The following is a 19,239-nucleotide window of genomic DNA, read 5'->3' on the forward strand; positions in this document are numbered from 1 at the left end:
CTACACGGCACCACCAAGGTCTTTACCACTGAGATTAAAGCCAAAGAGTACCTGGAAGAGATCAGACTCAAGAGGGGTCATAGAGGAGCAAATTGGAAAAAAATTATGTTATTTTCTATCTTACAGAGGGATAGGGGGAAAAAAAGAGAAAATTACTGAAAGGTAATTGATTACTCTCTCTCTCTCTTGTCTTTCCCATTCATCCTCTAGTATTTCTTAGAACATGATTTAGCTGGTGAGGGGAAAATAGGGAAAAAGGGATGAAAGGAACTGGGGAATGATTGTAATCTAGACAGTAGATCACTTGAATTTTTTATATTAAGCACACTTATTCTTCTTAGGCGCCTGGCGTGGTTGGCGGCCGTGGCTTATGACTGATCGCCATCATTCAGGCTTTGCCTGATTGCTCACACAAAGGGGGGGTGGGTGGGTGGAGGGGGGACTTTGGGGGAAAGGTGGGAGGGGTGGGTAGGGTCACAAAAGACACATACAGGCACTAATCATACACATACACATCAAATCTTGTTGATTAGTTTTGTCTTCTTTCTTTTCATGGAATGTAGATGGGTACTGCTATACCCTTTAGATGGCTAGGATAGAACCATTACGAATCATCTCTGTTAATGTTTGTGGTTTGAACGATGCGTCAAAGAGACAAAAAGTGGCGATGGGTCTACGAACACTTGGGGGAAACATCATATGCCTACAGGAAACCCATGTAGAACAGTCAGAAACATATTTATTAAACACATTAGGGTTTAAAGTAGTGGGTGCTACTACGCAAGGAGCTAAGACAAAGGGTGTAGGAATCCTAACTGATAGAAAATTTGCTATTAGCAATCCACGAACCAAATCAGATTCACTAGGAAGGTGGGTCATCACTCAGATTCAACTCCCTAATAACTTCTCTTTCACTATCTGCTCACTTTATGGTAGCAATATTGATGATCCCGGGGTCATTAACCAAGTTTCTTTGTGAATTAGTACACTGGCCCACCCCGATAGTTATATGCGGAGACTTTAACATACATCTACCTAGCAACTGGGATGCCAATACATCCTGTAGATACAAAGGAAGGAAACCCCAAGTTTTTCAAGCTTTAACTAACCTCATTCAAACTCACGGTCTGATAGATGGCTGGGCGAGCAAAACCCCGTCACTTTCTGGGTACACTTATTATTCCGCCCCGCACCAAGTATTGGTTAGATTAGACTATTTTTTTGTTTCCGCATCGTTGGCCCTCAACCTCACTATAGACATTGCACCCCGTTTTATGTCCGACCATAATCCTATTATTCATACCATAAGGGAGTTTGGGCAATCCAGAGAGGCTTTCAGATGGAGTTTTGAAAAACGCTTTATTATACGACCCTAGCTATATAAATCATATGCAAGGATGGATCCAGGTGTTCTTACAGATAAATATTGGCTCCGCTTCCCAAATGACAGTCTGGGATAGCCTAAAGGCAGGAATCAGAGACGAGACCCTTAGGTTCTCTGTACAAAAAAATAGAGCGGAAAAAACCCAGATCAAAGATCTCCAAGAAAAATTAAGAAAAACTGAAATAAAGCTAACCCAAACAATTCATGCAGGGCTAGATTGTCAGCCAATTCAACAAGAAGCAATTATGGTTAGGGCAGAAATAGGGGCGGTGTTTATGGGAAAAATCGCGGCTAAGTGGGCAGCAGCAAGGGAGAAGACGTATGAGTGCAGTGACAACATTGGACATCATTTAGCTGTCAGGACGAGACAACAAACTACCTCTAGTGAAATCCACAAAATCAGACTTGCTTCAGTAACAGAGGCTGCGGATCCTAGCCGTATTCGGCACGAGTTTTAGGAGTTTTATGCTAGGCTATACAAGGAAGAAATCTGCTGCACGGTCGATGCTCTAGACAGAGAGATCTCTGAATATAATGAGATAGAACTAAGCAAATTGAGCATAAGAGATAGCGAACTGTTAGATCTTACTCCTACATGGGAAGAAATCCTGGACGCCCTTAATAGCCTCCCAGATGGGAAGGCTTCTGGCCCTGATGGCATCCCCGTTTAATTTTTAAAAATCTTTGCCAGTCAAATCAAGGTCATATTTACAGAGGTAATTACATCCATCTTCAATGGCATCTCCCCTCCAGCTTCTTGGTCTAGTGCTAGGATCTCTATCTTTTCAAAAAAGGATAAATCCCCACTAGAAATGAGTTCTTATAGACCAATAACTCTTATCAACTACGATTACAAAATATTCTCTAAGGTATTAGCCTCCAGAATATCCCAAGTAGTAGAACCCCTTGTCTCAAAATGGCAACATGGTTTAATACCTAAGAAAGGGACTACCGAACATGTCAGGAGAGTTATTACTCTGTTTGATGCTGCCCAAGTAGCCAGAGACCCAATGTCACTCATATTACTCAATGCCGAGAAGGCTTTTGACCGGGTCTCATGGCGATTTCTTTGGAAGTAATGGACAGTATGGGGTTTGGTGGTAGATTTACGCAGGCGACGCAGGCACTTTATCATAATCCAACTGCTAGTGTCACCATAAATGGACAACTCACAGAACCCTTTAAAATATCACGAGGCACCAGGCAGGGATGCCCCTGCTCTCCATTACTGTTCGCCCTTTACCTAGATCCCCTTATTAAACAAATAGAGAAAAATCACAACATTTCTCCAGTAACATACTTTCAAAACAGCTGTAAAATCTTGGCTTACGCTGACGACCTTGCTATTACCACTCCAGACCCTGTCAATTCCACACTAGCACTAGAGGATGAAGCCTACAAATTTGGTAGATTGTCTGGATACGCCCTAAATAAAAATAAAACACAGATACTAATAAATAGTAAAATCATCTGGGCTGACACCAGAGTTGTACCAGAGGCTAAATACTTGGGTGTTCTAGTTTCACCTAGACTGGAGGAAATAGTCGCAGTCAATTTGGCTCCCCTTGCTGTCCAGACGAAGAAGGCATTAAAACAAATCGACAACTTACATCTATCGTTGGTCGGTAGGTGCAATGTCATTAAAATGACTTACTTTCCCAAACTACTTTATTTTTTTCGTTGCATTCCCCTAGAGTTTAGTAAAAAAGACTTACTTAAATTTTAACAAATTTTTACCCAATTCATTTGGGCATACGCTCAGCCCAGACGTGCACTAAAACATCTCACATTACCAAAAGACAGAGGGGGATGGGCTAACATTACCCTATATTACTGAGCGGCAGTCCTGCAATATAGTTCAGTCCTGCTAAGAGATTCCACCTTTGGAACGGAACCGTCTTTATTCTCACCCTTTCGGTCTCTGATAGGGGAACACTATTGGGGCTGCCTACTTCGAGAAACAGCTTACGGATACTACAATCGCGTTAAATTTAAGACGCTAATGAACTCATACAAAGTTTTTCGCCATGTCCGGAGAATTTTGGGACTTGGTAGATATAACTTTTACTCCCCTATAACTAATAACAACAACTTACCTGCTATATTTAGTTCTTCTTATTTATCTGAATGGCACAGAGCAGGGGGTAACAAAACTAGGGGATATTATAACAACCAGGGGGATCGAATCCTTTTCAAATTTACAGACTAGTTTTAAACTAAAAAGTCAAGAATTATTTAAATAGATGGCCATTCACGACTACCTATCTAGGAAGGTGGGAGGAGCCAACGGATTTGCCGAGGTTGAGCTTATGAACACTCTCCGGAACGTAACCTCTGTTCGCATTGGGACTATCTATCAAATAATAAATAAGGAAACCCCAGATGATTTAGAAACCATTGCCTCCAAATGGCATATTAAACTTGATTCCCCCAAAAGTATATTTTACAACTCCCTGCGGCTATCACAACATATCTTAATCTCTGCTAAACTCCAAGCACAACATTTTAAAACTATATTCTTTTTGTATATGACACCTAGCAAAATCATTAAATGGGGATCTGGGAGAGGAACATTATGCCCACGCTGCTCGGAAGTAGGGGCAGACTCTATACACATATTTGCAACATGTCCAACTATTAATTCTACCCTACTCAGAATAAAGAATTTACTCTGCGAAATAACTAACCAATCAATACTCCTAAACCCTACGACCATTCTTTTAGGAACACAATCTGACTCTTTAAGAGTAAAGGAGGAAGGGCTGATTTTTGTTGCAATGGCGGTGTGGAGGAAATGTGTCTCTTCAGGCTGGCTGGATTCTGAGTCCCCCTCCTACGCACAATGGCTGGCTAGATTAGTCGCTACATATCATTTAGAAAAATCTGTATATGCCAAGAAAGGACAAAGGAAAAGGAGGATGGGGATTGAAATCTGGGGAGCATTTTCTAAATGGATCGACCAACAAGGGCAAGGGGACCCAGGGACATAACAGGGTTACTAGATACCCATAACATCTTCTTTGCCATATTCCTTTGTTATGATATTATTTTCTATCTTTGATCACTGTGTATGTCTATGTGTACCTGTATTACTGGTCTCTAATACATATGAGAGATGGGAGGAGGGTGGGGGGGGGGTCTTGAATTTTCTTTCTTTTGTAACTCTGTTTGAGATTCTGCTTTTTAAAAAAAAAAAAAAAAAAAATTAAACAGTAAACAAAAAACATAACAAATATAATAACAAGGATATTATTCACTTCAATATTTTCTACATCGACATTTTCTACATCTATATTTTAAAAATCGTTATAAATATTATTTTTTTATCCATATTTTTAAACATCGATATTACTTACCTCTATATTTAACACCAACGATAATCTTACCTCGATATTCAGGCTCCTCGATATTTGCACGTCGATATTCTGTCTCTGCACCACAGGTTACATTATCGACCATCTTTATTGATCGTTCTTGTGTGCTGAATGAAAAGCAAAACATACAGTAGACAACACATTGTGCCTTGGAGCCACCTCAGTAGCATGATTCTACACCATGCAGTTTCGCATTCATTTTTCAAGAGCCATTACATTAAAGCTCAATAGCAGATGCATGCTCCACACTGGGAAGAGAGTTTCTTATTGCACCACCACAAGACCTGCAAGATTGTCCCCACCTGATTTCATGAACTTAAATTTTAGATACTTAGAGAAGGTGTCCTCTGGAACATTGACAACATTTTTATCATAAAAATGAAAAGGTCCAAGGAATCAAACTAAACAACACCGCAAAAAATCTCTTTAAAAACTGATGACTAAATAACTGTTCTAAACCCATTAATCACCAAAATAAAAATATTTTAAAACAATATGTAAACATACAAAAATAGATACATCTCAGAGAACACCCCATTACTAAACTTCTGAAAAAATGAAATGTTGGCAAATTTTCTGCAAAATAGAAAATCGAGGGAAAATGTTATGAAACTTCTTAAGAAACAATTGTTTACTCTAACGCTAAATACACATGCAATCCACAAGACAGTTGTAATGAGAAAGCAAACGTAGCACCATGAGCTAAAAGTGATACAGATGTGTGTGAAATTTCATATATTTTCCTAATATGAAAATATGACCACAAAACAAAATGTGGTCGTTAGCAGCAGGATTATGCTTTTTGTAGAAAATGTATGTTGGGACGGGAAGTCTCCTGCATGCCTCTGGAGAGAGTGCTTCCCCTGCCTTATGCTAATCTCCAGGCAGTCACTCAAAAGCTACTGTATGGTTTCTAGATCCCTACCTCAGTTAGCATGACAATCATACATGTCCACTGAGGGTCTCCCTCTTTACATGGATTGAGACCCTAGAGCTTGGCTCTGAGGTAGAGGGGGCCTAGTGCATCCCAATTTTTCAGAGAGTGGCTACTGCCCTCTCTATTAAGGCTGTGATAGACTGACAGTGGTGGCAGCCATAAATCTAAAGTCTGGAGGGGTTTGTCCCTAGGCACCCTCCTGACCAAGTCTGTGCAGTCTGCCATGCCTTTGGTCCTGTTGCTTTGTCTACCTGACATGTGTTTGAGAGCCCGTGGGTGTACTGGGGAAGAATGGTGAGCTGAGCCAGTGTGAGGAATGTGAGCTGTTCTGGACAACCAACTCTTCCGATCCCTTCCCCATTTCCTTGGAAAGGCCTGGTGGGCTGGGGTAGACACTCTGCTCTTATCTGGGCTTTAGCTGCACTAACTCTGCTAAGAGGACCCTCCCCCAATTAATTAAAATTTCTCTTCAGGGATTTGCACAGGCTAGTACCAGAAAAACAAGGAGGGAACTTGTGCATGCATGGAACATGCCATGAAGGGTTTGTGATTGGAGGTGCTTTCAGGATGCAAAAGTATCAGACCCTCTGTTTGGATGAGCCTATCAATCAGATGTGATAAAAGTCTGGCCTGAGTGGTCTGCCGTTGTTTAAGACTGGTCTATGACTGAAGAGACGGCCACACCAGGTCCGTCTGAAGATATCCAGGTGCAACCCACAGTGTGAAGGCAGGAGATAAGACACTGTTTATTGCGTCTGGAACCAAGGCAGTTTTCTCTATGACGGATGAAGTTTGCTGCCAAGAGTTTAATTACTGGCATCAGCAACATGGTAGAAGACCCGCTGTTTCTGTGAGACTTGTGGAGCCTGCGCTTTTGAACAAGGAAATTACAGACAGCTGCCCAAGGTGTGGAAAGGAAGCTTACAGCACATCAAAGGAGTTGGTGTGGAAAGGAAGCTTGCGGCACATCAAGGAAGCTGGTGGAAGGAAGCTTGCAGCACATCAAGGGAGGCAGAGAGAGGGAAGCTTGATTCTAGTCCTTGAAGGTGAGACAAATCCACTCTAACCTCCCCTGCGCTGTGGGAGCCTGTACAAGCAGTAGCTAGGAATAGAGGCCAGTGAACCAGGTCTGGGGGTATCAGGGTGAACTGGCACTCTGTCCAGCCACTACCCTCCTACAGCTAGCCAGTGGCTACTGGACTAGTGGGACTCCAGTAAACTGTGCAAAGACATCAGGCACCTGTGGTCAGATCCCTGACACCACTAGAGCGGTGTCCTCACTCACAATGGGAGGGCACTTCTGTTGCTTTGGGTGGGGGGTTATGGGGCTGTATGACAACAAGGAGAGAGATAGGGAGAGTTAAAGAACACTCTTATTCCCCGGTTAAGTCAATTAAACAAGAAGAGAGTATTCTATGGTTTACGAAAAGACCACAAAAGGAGAAAAGAAACTAGCCTCACTTAGGTTAGTTAGGAAGGCCCTCACTCACCAACCTGGTGGTGACATGCTTCATCATTGGGCCCCACTAAAGAGGCCGAGTGCCTCTTTAGTGTGCTTCAACGCCAGGCTTACTGCGGAGCAGGTTATTTTGTGAGTTCAGGCGTGCAGTGAGAATAAATGAAATTAAATGGTGGTGCGGGATTAAAAATGTCTTCAGGCCAAGTGCATAAGTATAGCCATCTATGGGGCAGGTGTTTGGGGAATTTCTGATTCTACATCTATACAAAAGGTAGAAAATGCATTTTTAAGATTCATTCTGGCAATTCCCCAAAGTTCACCGGTTTTTAATTGTCACTCTGAGTTGGGCATTCGTTATGTCAGTGATTTAATTAGCATGCAACCGATTTTGCTATGGCATAGAGTTTGGACTTCGGCTGACCTTGTATTAAATAGAGATATTATAAATGATTGTCTGGGTTTTGACAAGGTCACCAGGATAACATGGCTGTCCTATATCTGTAAATTTACAAAGGACTTGGGAAGACCTGGGTACTTTTTTTCACCAGAATCGCTGAGTAATATTTCGAGGAAGGATTTAAAATTACTTTGTTGGAACCACCTTGAAACCCTAAGACTAGGAGTAGAACAAAGTAAAAAATCTGTAATGCAGCATCAATTTAGCCTAGTCTCAAACTCAATTCAACCATATTTAATCTGGTATCTGGAGGGTTTCGACAGGTATCTATTAACAAGATTTAAGTTTGATGTCTTCTTTCGATTAATTTCATTTCCAAAAGTGAATGATTGGGATAGATCATTGTGTAAATGCTCATGTGACAATATGTCAGAACAATCTACAATGCATGTGATTTGTTTTTGTAAATTCTATGCTGCTGAAAGGTCCAGGTGGATTAAACCACTTTTAAAAAAACAGGGAACATGGCGACAGTGCCGTCCGGCCCTATTGTTTTTATTATCATTATATGATGAACACTGTGTGGCCGTAATGACTGGTTTTTTAAAAAGTATCGTGAAAAAAAGGAAAAGCATAAATATTTTTTAACATTATATGTATTTATTGTTCTTAAATGGAAGTTTTTAATGTATTGCTTGTACAAGAAATGCACTTGTGGCTTTTATGATTTTATGTTTCCTGAAATCGAATAAAGCTTTTTCAATCAATCAAAAATGTCTTCAGTGTATCCCCAAATTCTTTTATTTAATGATCACTAGGACATAAGTAAAAACATTTAGTGTAGGAAATTAGTCCACAATTAGTTGTGTGGTTATTTCCAAAATTATTTACTGTCAGTCAATAATTTTGGAAATAACCACACAACTAATTTAATTTCCTTTTGTGGTCTTTTCGTAAACCATACAATACTCTTTTCTTGTTTAATTGGGTTATGGGGCTGATCAAGAACATTTGACTTCACATCATATGCTGAAACTATATCCTTTCAATCCAAAGATTGATATCAAGGCTCTAGTGAATGAGAGCAGCCCTGTGTAACATGGTCTGTAATATGCAATGCTTATCGTGTGTTTTCATGTTAATTGTGTTTTTATAGTGATTGGCGTCTAGGCGCTATAATACTGTTTGGGGTCAGAACTCTTTTCTAAAAAGTAAAGCGCTGACTGGACATTGAGTTTATCAGCTGGTGGTACGATGTGCACTGTATTCTGAATGTCTAACCCCACCTCACCTCCTTGAGTAAGCCATGGACTGCTCTGTCCCACTACCCTGAGAGAGTCAAGTGCTGGAGAGGAGTACTTGGTTATCCAGTTTTGGGTCCACTAGTACTGAGGACCCCGGACACCAGTGGGGGAACACTCCAATTGATGCGATTGGAGCGCAGTTACCCCTGAGTGCCCTGGTGCCCAGGAAGCCGGGTATAACAATGTAGAACTCTTTTCTGGGTAAACCTGTCTCCCCTGATCAACAATTGCAGGAGTGTGTGCAAAATGTAGATTTGACCCATGAAATTAAAACGTTGTAATGCCTTAATAGGACCATGCTTTCTAAACTCCACTCTTAAGCAATCGACAGAAAGTAACATAGATTTGAAAGCTAACAATCCACATCATGCCAATACTTTTAAAGTGGAATTTATTTTCATTGAGTTGATGGGAATAAATGGTTTAATGCATAGTAGGAGACTACATTTTGGTCAGGCTTTCTGAATTCTGCACAATGTGTATGTAAATTGACAATTGAGTATCCAATAGGAGTTCTAATAAACCCATGTGTACCCAAGAAGGACATTCAAGATTAGTTTGTGGGTCATACCGTTTCTGGAGCAAAGTTTAGGGGTCTGTTTTATATCTTGTTGGTACAGATAGTCCATAGCAATGGTGACAGAGTATCTATACCATCAGATAATAGTCTGCCTCCCAAATGTATATGCAGGCAGACCTTAGCTTTAATCATAGCAAATACTACTCTAGCTCTGATGTGATTAAAGTCCTCCAACAGCTCTATGGAGTAAGGGCCGTCAGAGGCATACTTCTATCCTGCCTGCCTATTTTAGAAGGATGAATTTAAAGGTCAGTTTTAACTGCCCGTCATGCCTGGAAAACCCTGGCATTAAGGGGCAGTGGAAACTGCTAAATGTTCACCCGCCATGGAAGAGGAAAACTTGCTGTGTGGAAAAGCAAATTAAACAGTTTAGTGCACAGCTCCGCCATATTGATAGAGCCATGCACCAAACTGTAAATAGCTTTGACAGGAACCACTGTGACAGCGGTTCCTGCCAATGCTGTAGAAATGACCGCCAGCTAGGCAGTCATTTCTAAATTTGGCACCTCAGTTAAAGCAATGGAGTAATTTATTCCATCTTCCTGATGGAGAAATGGACCACCCGCCAAAATTTAAATCAGGAACTTAGTTGGCTACCACCCATCAAATCTCAGTTACGATGCAATACCTAAAGCAGTGGGCGGCATTTATTTCTTACACATCCCAAATGAAGATGGTTATTTAGTCCCGGGCCAGCTTTACTCCAATCTATCAGGGCAGTGAAAGTATGTATTCCGCAACCTGGGCGGACTACGGCGTGCTATATTTATAGATCTCTGCCTGCATGGTAGCAGCAGGCACTAAAGATTTGCTTTGCAGCCACCATGGGCAGTCCCAATGCAGGAGCTTGTTTTTAAAAAGCAAAATAAAAAATTTTCAAACATTCTGAGAGTTTTCTCTCAGACTGTTGGGGTCAGTTATTTGTTTTCTAGTTCAGGACCAGATTGCTTTCCCTGGTGGTTCACAACAGAAAAGAAAATATGTTGCAATATCCTCCTTAGCCCCTTTACCTCGGCGCAAATTCTGCCACGGTGCGGGGCGTTCCATTGAGCGGCCGGGGCCGCGTCAGCCAATGGACGTGTGCAGCACTACCGAGGTAGTGCTCGCGACGGCCGTTGGCCGACGAACGAACTTAACGGGTTAAGAAGAGTGAACAGTCTTTGACCCATGGCCTGATGTCAATAACGCCGTTGGTCAAAGGTTACCACCGGCAGAGCCACCTGAGGGTCTGACAGCAGAGACATAATGGTTCACTGACTAAATAGAGCAGGCAAACAGAGTTTGGAGGACAGTGGACTCTGCCACATTTTTGGTGGAGTACCCACGTCCACCAAACTCTCCATAATTCCCATGGTTGTTCATCACTGGAACAATGTTGAATCAACATTCAAAATCAACCACTAGGTCTCATAGTTACTCCATTTAAAATCCTTTTTTCACAATAAAACTGCGTCTAACAACATCTGAAGAGCAGACTACAGTCAAGCATGTAATACTGTAAAAACTATCCCTCATGGACAACTTATACGTGCTAAACGGAATTGTGCTTGACCACAGGATTACACATCTGTGGCTAGTGATGTGGTTAAGAGATTTACTGAGGGAAGCTATTCTGAAACAATTTCATGTGAATCTAGGAAGAAAGCTGCATCAAAAGAAAGACACAAATTGCTTGCCCCTAAACAATGCTCTTCCACAAATCAAGGCCACTGTGACATATGTCTTTTAATTGGATATTCTAACCAGAGGTAGAAGCTAGGAAAGATAATTACTAGACATTGGAAAGGCAGATCCATCCTAAAAACTAGTTGCCTACACATTTACATAAGTCTTATTTCAGAGCAGAAACCTACTTGATTAACTTAACTAGAGTCTTTGTATCCCTTGGAAAAATAAGACCACACATGCTTGGCAGAACACTAAACATTTTATTAATGTGAAATATGCAATCTATGTTGATTAGTTTGCAGACAATCTATTAAAGGACCAGATCAAACACATTTCTTTATTAACAGTATTTTTTGACTGCAGGTGTACAGTTGATGAGTACACCTTTGTATGTGTGGCCTTTTAAATACTATCAGACCACTATAGGAACAGATTTCAGCATCCTTAAAGATAAATTATGACAGATATCAGTGGCACAATATTTCAAAAAGTATCTGAATCCCGATTTTAAGTCATTTGAATTTGCTGGCATTTTGCATCCAAATCCTAACCCAAGAGGAGGCAGTTGAGAATTTCTTCGAAGGCAAATAAAATCACACATTATTATAATATTTTCTACCATCAAACCATCTGGTTTAAATTCCGATGAAGGCCTCTGTTATTTTTTTTAAAATTTCGAATCCATTGCATATTGTTCATCTTTAGATGAAGTATACTTCTTTCTCATAGCCATGCTTAATGATCTTATCAACATATGTATTGCTATTCTGGGTGTATAAATTTAATCTATATTTATTGCGCATTATTTTCTTGTAGAAAAATGTTTTTGATTATTTTAACGTTATGTTTCCCTTCCTCTCTTAAGTTTTTTTCACTAAGATCTATTTATGTAATTGTAGGTCATCCATAGTAGTTTAAATATGTATTTGATTAATTGTTGACATGATTGAATTGAAAAATTTTCTGCTATTTGGAGCTTCAAATAGTAAAATAATGTGCCAATTCTATGAACAAACAATAAAACATAAATGTATATAAATCAATCAGAGAGTCATGTAGGGTGCGGTTTGTCACCCCGGAGAGGTGGGGCGGTCTCTATGTGCTGGGGTTCAGTGAGCCTCAGTTGGAGGGTGGTGGAAGGCGCAGAGTCAAGGCTTGACTTTTTCCGAAAGTCCTTCAAAAATGGGGAAGTGCGCAGGTGGAGGGGGAGAACGTTACAAAACTTGGCGGGCAAGATAGGAGAAGGAGCGGCCTCCGCAGCGGCTGCGACAGATGCGGGGGATGTGGACCAAAGCGAGCGAGGAGGATCGGAGGTCTCTGGTTGGTCTGTGGAATGTCAGACAGTTGTTGATGTAAGAGGGCTCTGTAGGCATCTGTGAAGAGTTTGAAGAGGCATCTTTCCTAGACGGGCAGCCATTGGAGGGCTCTGAGATGGAGGGTGATGCTGGTTCTTCTGGGAGGTTGAGGATGAGTCTTGCCACCGAGTTCTGGATGGCAGGGAGGCAGTTCAAGAGCTGTTTGGTAGTTCTGATGTAGAGTGCACTGCTGTAGTTGAGTCGGCTGGTGATGAGGAGATAGTTTATAACCTACCATAGTTTCATGAATTCATCTTACTGAAATAGGAAACCTTCACCTGCATTATGGGACTTGACGGTATCAGCAGCACATTTGAAAATATCAGTACGCAGTCATAGGTATCAGTGGACCAATTTGAAGCTAAAATATGGCAAACAATAGTTGTTATGAACAGAGCAGTCCTCCTGAAATAAATAAAGCATTGTTTGATTCATCATTAAATAATGAAATTGAGAAACAAAAGAGAAAATGTCAAGGAAAGATAAGACATCTGGTGGTGCTGCTGATCACTGATCAGCAAAATGGAAACCAAAAGAGATCAGGTCTCAGACTGTTATTCAACGTATTTGAGGGATCCATCTCTCATCTCATTTCTTTTCACACAAAAATCTCCAAGTTGTGGCAATTCTACTTTTTTGGGACCACATAGCTTTTCTTATGCCAGCATAATCTTGCGCAATTGCAATTATTGGGATTTTCATATTTTGGGTAAGTCTTGTTTCTCTTCCGATGATGCATTTCATAGCTTTTTTGCTATTAGGTGACTGGTTCAAGTAGAAAATTCCTCACCATAACTGAAAGAAATGTCCTCATGTGCTGCACTAACACAGATTATCGCATGACTTTAGAAACTCAGGGCCATATTATCAAGAACGTCGATAACATTATAGCCGCTTTAGCGGCAGGAAACCGCTGCTAAACCGGCAATAAGGGGCTTGATAATATGCCCTTGTGAATTCCCATAGAAGCCCAGGTTCTGGTGTGCAGAACATCAAACCTGGGATTCTATGGGAATTGGGATTCTATGGGAATTGCGATTCTCCTATTACCATGGCTAGAGAATCTAGATTTCATTAAAGGCTCGGAGGCTAACATTATGCATATGACTTTTAATGCAGTCCAAGCAGCCACATACATCATAAAGTAAAAGGGTTCCAAAATAGAACACTCACAACAAATAAAAGGCATGGGCCCATAACATCCTGCCTATTTTGAATGTGGCGTAAAATAGGATAAGTCTTGTAAATTGAATAACTCCAAACAATTCATTAAACCATAACAAAACAAATAACGTGGAGCGAAGAGTGCAGACGAGGTCAGGATCAGATGACGAAAGATTATCTGAAAAAAAAGGAAAACGAAAATAAGTACATTTTGAATGATTAAGAAAATAAATAAAACAAGAAGTAAACAATTCTTTGAGTAGACAATGTCATTGAAAGAAGATATATCTGAAAGAGAAAACCAACAGGTAAGTTAGGAACGCTGAAAAATAAGGTACAATAATACAATAAGAGTGAAAATACTGTAAATGTACTGTAATACACTTCAATTATACTGTAAATTTATGACAGATCGGTAATAAAATTCGACATGAACAGTAAACTTTTATAAATTCAAGGGGAAGGGAGGGTAGGATAATGTTAGCCTCCGAGTCTTTAATAAAATCCAGATTCTCTAGTCATGGTAATAGGAGAATCGCAATTTCATTACAAGATCGGAGGCTACCGTTATGCATGTTGGTAGCCAAGTAAACCAACATCAGACATATGAGCAATTGGTTTGCAATAATGCTGTGTGAAAGTACTAGCATTAAACCAGTCAGCAGCCTTTAGGATATCATCCAACTTACCACTAGACCAAAAGGATTTACTGGCCATAGCACCTCTGATCGAGTGAGCTTTGAAAAAACTTAAGTCGATGCCAGCTAAATTCATAGCTATTTTGACCCATCTGGCAATAGAAGTAGAGGTTATAGCTTTGTGTGGTTTAACGAAGGAGATAAGAAGTTGATTCACACCAGGGGGGCGAAGAGCATTCATTCTGCAATCATACTCTTTCATACAGTCAACCACGCAGAGTTTTTTACATAAGTCAAAACGTGGGTAGAAAATAGAGTCAGACATAGTCTTGGTTCTTTTAAACAGATCGAGTTTGACTCCAAACATGTTATAGGATCTATTGGACATTTCGAGAGCTTTAACATTTGAAACTCTACAACAAGATATAAGACAAAGGAGTGTAGCAAGTTTGATGGAGAGGTTTTTTCTATTCAAGTGGATATTATCGGGCCAGCTAGAAAAAAGGTCAAGAATAAGATTAACGTCCCAGAGGGACTGATATCTGGGTTTAGGAGGTATCCTGAGTCTAGTGCTTTTGAGGACTCTACAGATGATGACGTTCTTACCTACCGTTTTACCATTACCGAGAACATGTCCTGCGGAGATAGCTGACCTATAACAATTAATGGATCTATAGCTGAGACCCCGTTTGAATTGTTCAACAAGAAAGTTAACTATGTCAGCGTTAGGTGCTTCCAAGGGATCCAAGTTCCTTTCCACACACCAACGTGACCATGATTTCCATATGTTGTTGTACCGGTAGTGTGTACCAGGGGCCCAAAATTCACAGAGGAGAGTCGCAGCTGTTGACGAAAGTCCTGAGAGATCGTAGGATCTCCTTACACTCTCCAGGCAAGTAAGTTCAAATTCCCTGTTTGAACTAGTGGATGAATTTGACCATCTACATCTGTAAGAAGGTACTGTAGGGAAGGAATTAGGAAGGGAATGTCACAAGCCAATTCCAAGGTTGTGGGAAACCAGCCCTGGGGTGGCCAGAAAGGAGTAACTAGGACAATGGAACATTGTTGATGTCTCATCTTCTGGAGGACTCTCTGGATCATGGAGAAGGGGGGAAATGCGTATGCATTGATCCCCTTCCAGCATTGAAGAAAGGCGTTCACTGCTAGAGCACCGGGGTCGGGTCTCCAGCTTTAATAATTCACTATTTGGAAAGTTAGTTTGCTCGCAAAGTGGTCTTTTTCCAAAGGACCCAATATTTTGTTGAGCGAACTGAAAACAGAGATGTTGAGCTTCCTATCGCTGTGGTCCAAGAGGAACCTGGAGTTCCAGTCTGCAGATATATTGGATTTCTCTGGCAGGTATTCGGCTTTCAGAGCAATTTTGTGTTCCAGGCACAACATCCAAAGTTTCTTGTCTAAATTCAAGGGGCCTCATTTATGAGCCCTTGCGTCACTTTTACGCCGCCGGTGCATCACTTTTTGTGACGCACCAGTGGCGTAAACAATGCGCCTTGTTGCGCCATATTTACAAAGTGACGCATCTAGGTAGATGTGTCACTTTGTAAACTCCTGCGCCACATTATACCTGCGCCAGGTATAATGTATGCAAAGGGGGGCGTATTGATGCAAGAAAGGGTCGTAGAAGTGACGCAGTGAAATCTATTAGATTTCACTGCGTCACTTCTAGGACACCGTTGCATCAAAATCTTGCGCCTACCTCACAGCAGGCGTAAGACTGACGCAAGCCCTTTCACATGGGGCTTGCCCCATGTGAAAGGAAGCATTTCTGGAGTTGCGTCACTTTTGTGACACACTCCAGCAATGCGTCACTTTTGCGCTTACAGATACGTCAGAAATATTGATGTATCTGTAACTCCTTGCGACATGATGCGTCATAAATTAAATATGACGCATCAGGTATGTCGCAAGGAGTGCGCACTGAGAAGTGACACATTGCTGCTTTCACGCAGCGATGTGTCATTTCTCATAAATGAGGCCCAAGAGGTCTAGATATTTTGTGCCTCCCAGACGGTTTATATAAGCAACCGCGGGCATGTTGTCCATCTTCAGAATGACAGATCTGCCCTGAAGGGAATCTTTGAAACTCATCAGCGCATAGAGACCGGCAGTGAGTTCTAGGTAATTTATGTCGTTAAAAGATTCTTCTTGAGACCAAACACAGGCAGTGTTCTGGTCTAGGAGACAGGCTCCCCGGCCATGAAGGCTCGCGTTTGATTCTAGAATAAAGTCTGGTGCAGAGCCAAGAATTGCCTTGCCATTCCAGGCATCCAAGTTCTCCTGCCACCATGTCAGTTCCAATCTGGCTTCCTGGTCCAGCGAAATGAGATCTCCGTACCAGATGCCCGATCTCAGAGCTCTCGCTTTTTCTCTTTGGAGAGCCCGGAAAGATAGCTTGAAAAGAAGAGGGAAGGAGACCCAGAAGTCTGGCGAGTTCCCTTAAGGATAGTGGCCCACATGCATCAAGCATTTTTGGAGTCGCAAACGGTGCGATTCCTTAAAATCGGCCGTTTGCGATTCCAAAAGTGCTTTTTGGGATGCATGAAGCAATTTTAGAATTCGTAACTTTTTTGCGAGTTCTAACATTGCGATTGCTTTTAAGAAGTCGCAAATGTGCGATTTCTTTAAAGCAATGCATCATTACTTTTAAAAGTGCGAAATTGCAATTAGGGTGTCAAATTTACCGAGTAGTTGAACCACTCGGTAAATGTGGAAAAAGTGTTTAAAATACTGAAAATGCTTTTTTTTCAACATTCATGTTACGGACACACATGTCCTTAGGACATGTGTGTGTGAAACATGATGCGAAAAATACATTTCAGGGGTGCATGGGGGTGTCCTTTGGACCCCCCCCTGCACCCATGAAATTTTCAAAGTGCCACTCGCAATTTGCTAATGCCTTCCCATTGACTCCTGTGGGCCTTTTGGCCCATAGGAATCAATGGGAATTGCGAAAATTAACTTAAGAAATCGGTATTTATTTGGGATTCGGTAAAAATTGCGATTTTTACCGAATCACAAATGAATACCGAAAAAAATGATGCATAGCATTTTGCAATTCTTAATTTGCGATTCGTTATTTTTCGCAAATTAAGAAGTGCAAAATGTCTCAATGATGCATGTGCCCCAAAGTCTCTTGATTCAAGACGTGTCTTATCTCTTTCCTGATTTTGGATATTTTTTCGGTGGGAGTAGGAGAAGGCACTTGGTGGTATCTATGGTGAAGCCTAGGCATTCTAATGTTCTGGATGGAGATAAGATTGACTTTTCTCTGTTTATTATGAAGCCTAGGCTCTCCAGAAGATCTGTTACGGTCTTCAGGTCCTGAATGATTTAGGAATGGTCCTGGGAAAGAATGAGGATGTCGTCTAGATATATGATTAGATGAATGCCCTTTTGTCTTAAGTAGGAGGTGATTGATCTCATCACCTTGATGAAACACCATGGGGCGGAGGAGAGGCCAAAGGGGAGTGCTTGGAACTGGAAGAGGTGATTCTTCCACATGAATTGGAGGAAAGGTTGGTGCACTTTGGCCATAGGGATGATGAAGTAGGCGTCTTTTAGATCTAGTTTGACTAGCCAGTCCCCTTCCAATAATAGGTCTCTCAGAAGGTGGATGCCTTCCATCTTGAAGTGTCTGTAGACGAGGTATTTGTTGAGTCCCCTTAGATTTATTACAGGTCTCCAACCTTTGATCTTTTTCTTGACAAGAAAGAGAGTACTTAAAAATGTAAGCATTTCCATAGGGACCTCTATTATTGCGCCCTTCTGAAGCATAGAGTGTATCTCTTCCTCTATTATCTTCTTCTGATCTAGGGTGAAAGGAATGTCCCTGGGGAAAGAGAATTGAGTTGGAGTTTGTGTGAAATCTATCATAAACCCTTTCACAGTATTCAGGACCCAAGGATCTTGAGTAATCAATTTCCAGTTCTGATAGAAAAATTGGAGTCTGCCTCCTACCTTTGGGGAAAAAGAGGGGGAAAGAGAAAACTTGTACTCACTCTGGGAGTTGTTGTCGTTGGAAGATCTTCTAGATCTGAAGCCCCTGGATCGGAAACCTCTTCCTCTTTGAGGGTAGAATTGGGGGGTATTTGAGGGTTGATAACCTCTTCCAAATCCTCTCAATCTTAGGAAGGGCCTGCGGATGAAGCGACCGGAAGAAAGGCCCCTTCTCCCGGCCCTGCCGAAAAGGTTATTGTTAAAGACTCTTTTCATGTTTTGGTGGGATTTGTCTAAGGCCATAATGGTTGAAACGTATTTTACAAGGGTCTTGATAAGATCTTCCCCGAAGAGTAACCCTTTGATGTTCAAGGAGGGTTCTTTATCAGCCAGGTCGCCCAACTTAGGACTGATTTTGGTGAGAACCACCCTCCTCCTCTCAGAGTTGAGGCTGGCGTTTGCGTTTCCTAACAGAACTAGTGCTCTCTGGGACCAACATCCAATTGCTTCAGTGTCCAAAGGTGTGCCGGTGATGTGGCTGAGCTCGGCTGTGTCGATGATCCTTGCCAGGGGACCCAAGATGTCGAGGACACGATCCTGGCACCCTTTAAGGGACCTCTCCATCCCCTTTCTTGGGTCTCTCCAGAGTTTGAGAAGGTATTTGATTAGTTCGGGGTTGAGATTTTGTGTTTGGCAGGTACTCTATACAGGGTCTGGAGCATTCCGCTCTCAGTAAGTTGTGAGTATCTCTCTCCAATGGGTTTCTAAGCCACTTTTTGATGAATTTGCTGACATGTTCCTGTGGGTACCAATCAGAGCTAAGACGATGCTTTATATTAAGGGGAGAAAACATCTCTTCCCCTAAAGGGTCTAGGATAGCATCTTTGGAAGTAGAAAGGGGTTTGTCTTCCAAGGATTGGTTGTAAAACTCTTGGTCATCATCGTCTAAATCCAAGACGTCAAAAAGATCAGAGCCATCATCCTGTGAGTCACATCTCTTAAAAAATTGTGTTGAGCACTTG

The sequence above is a fragment of the Lissotriton helveticus genome, chromosome 11 (genome assembly GCF_964261635.1).
Source record: "Lissotriton helveticus chromosome 11, aLisHel1.1, whole genome shotgun sequence".
In the NCBI taxonomy this organism is placed as follows: domain Eukaryota; kingdom Metazoa; phylum Chordata; class Amphibia; order Caudata; family Salamandridae; genus Lissotriton; species Lissotriton helveticus.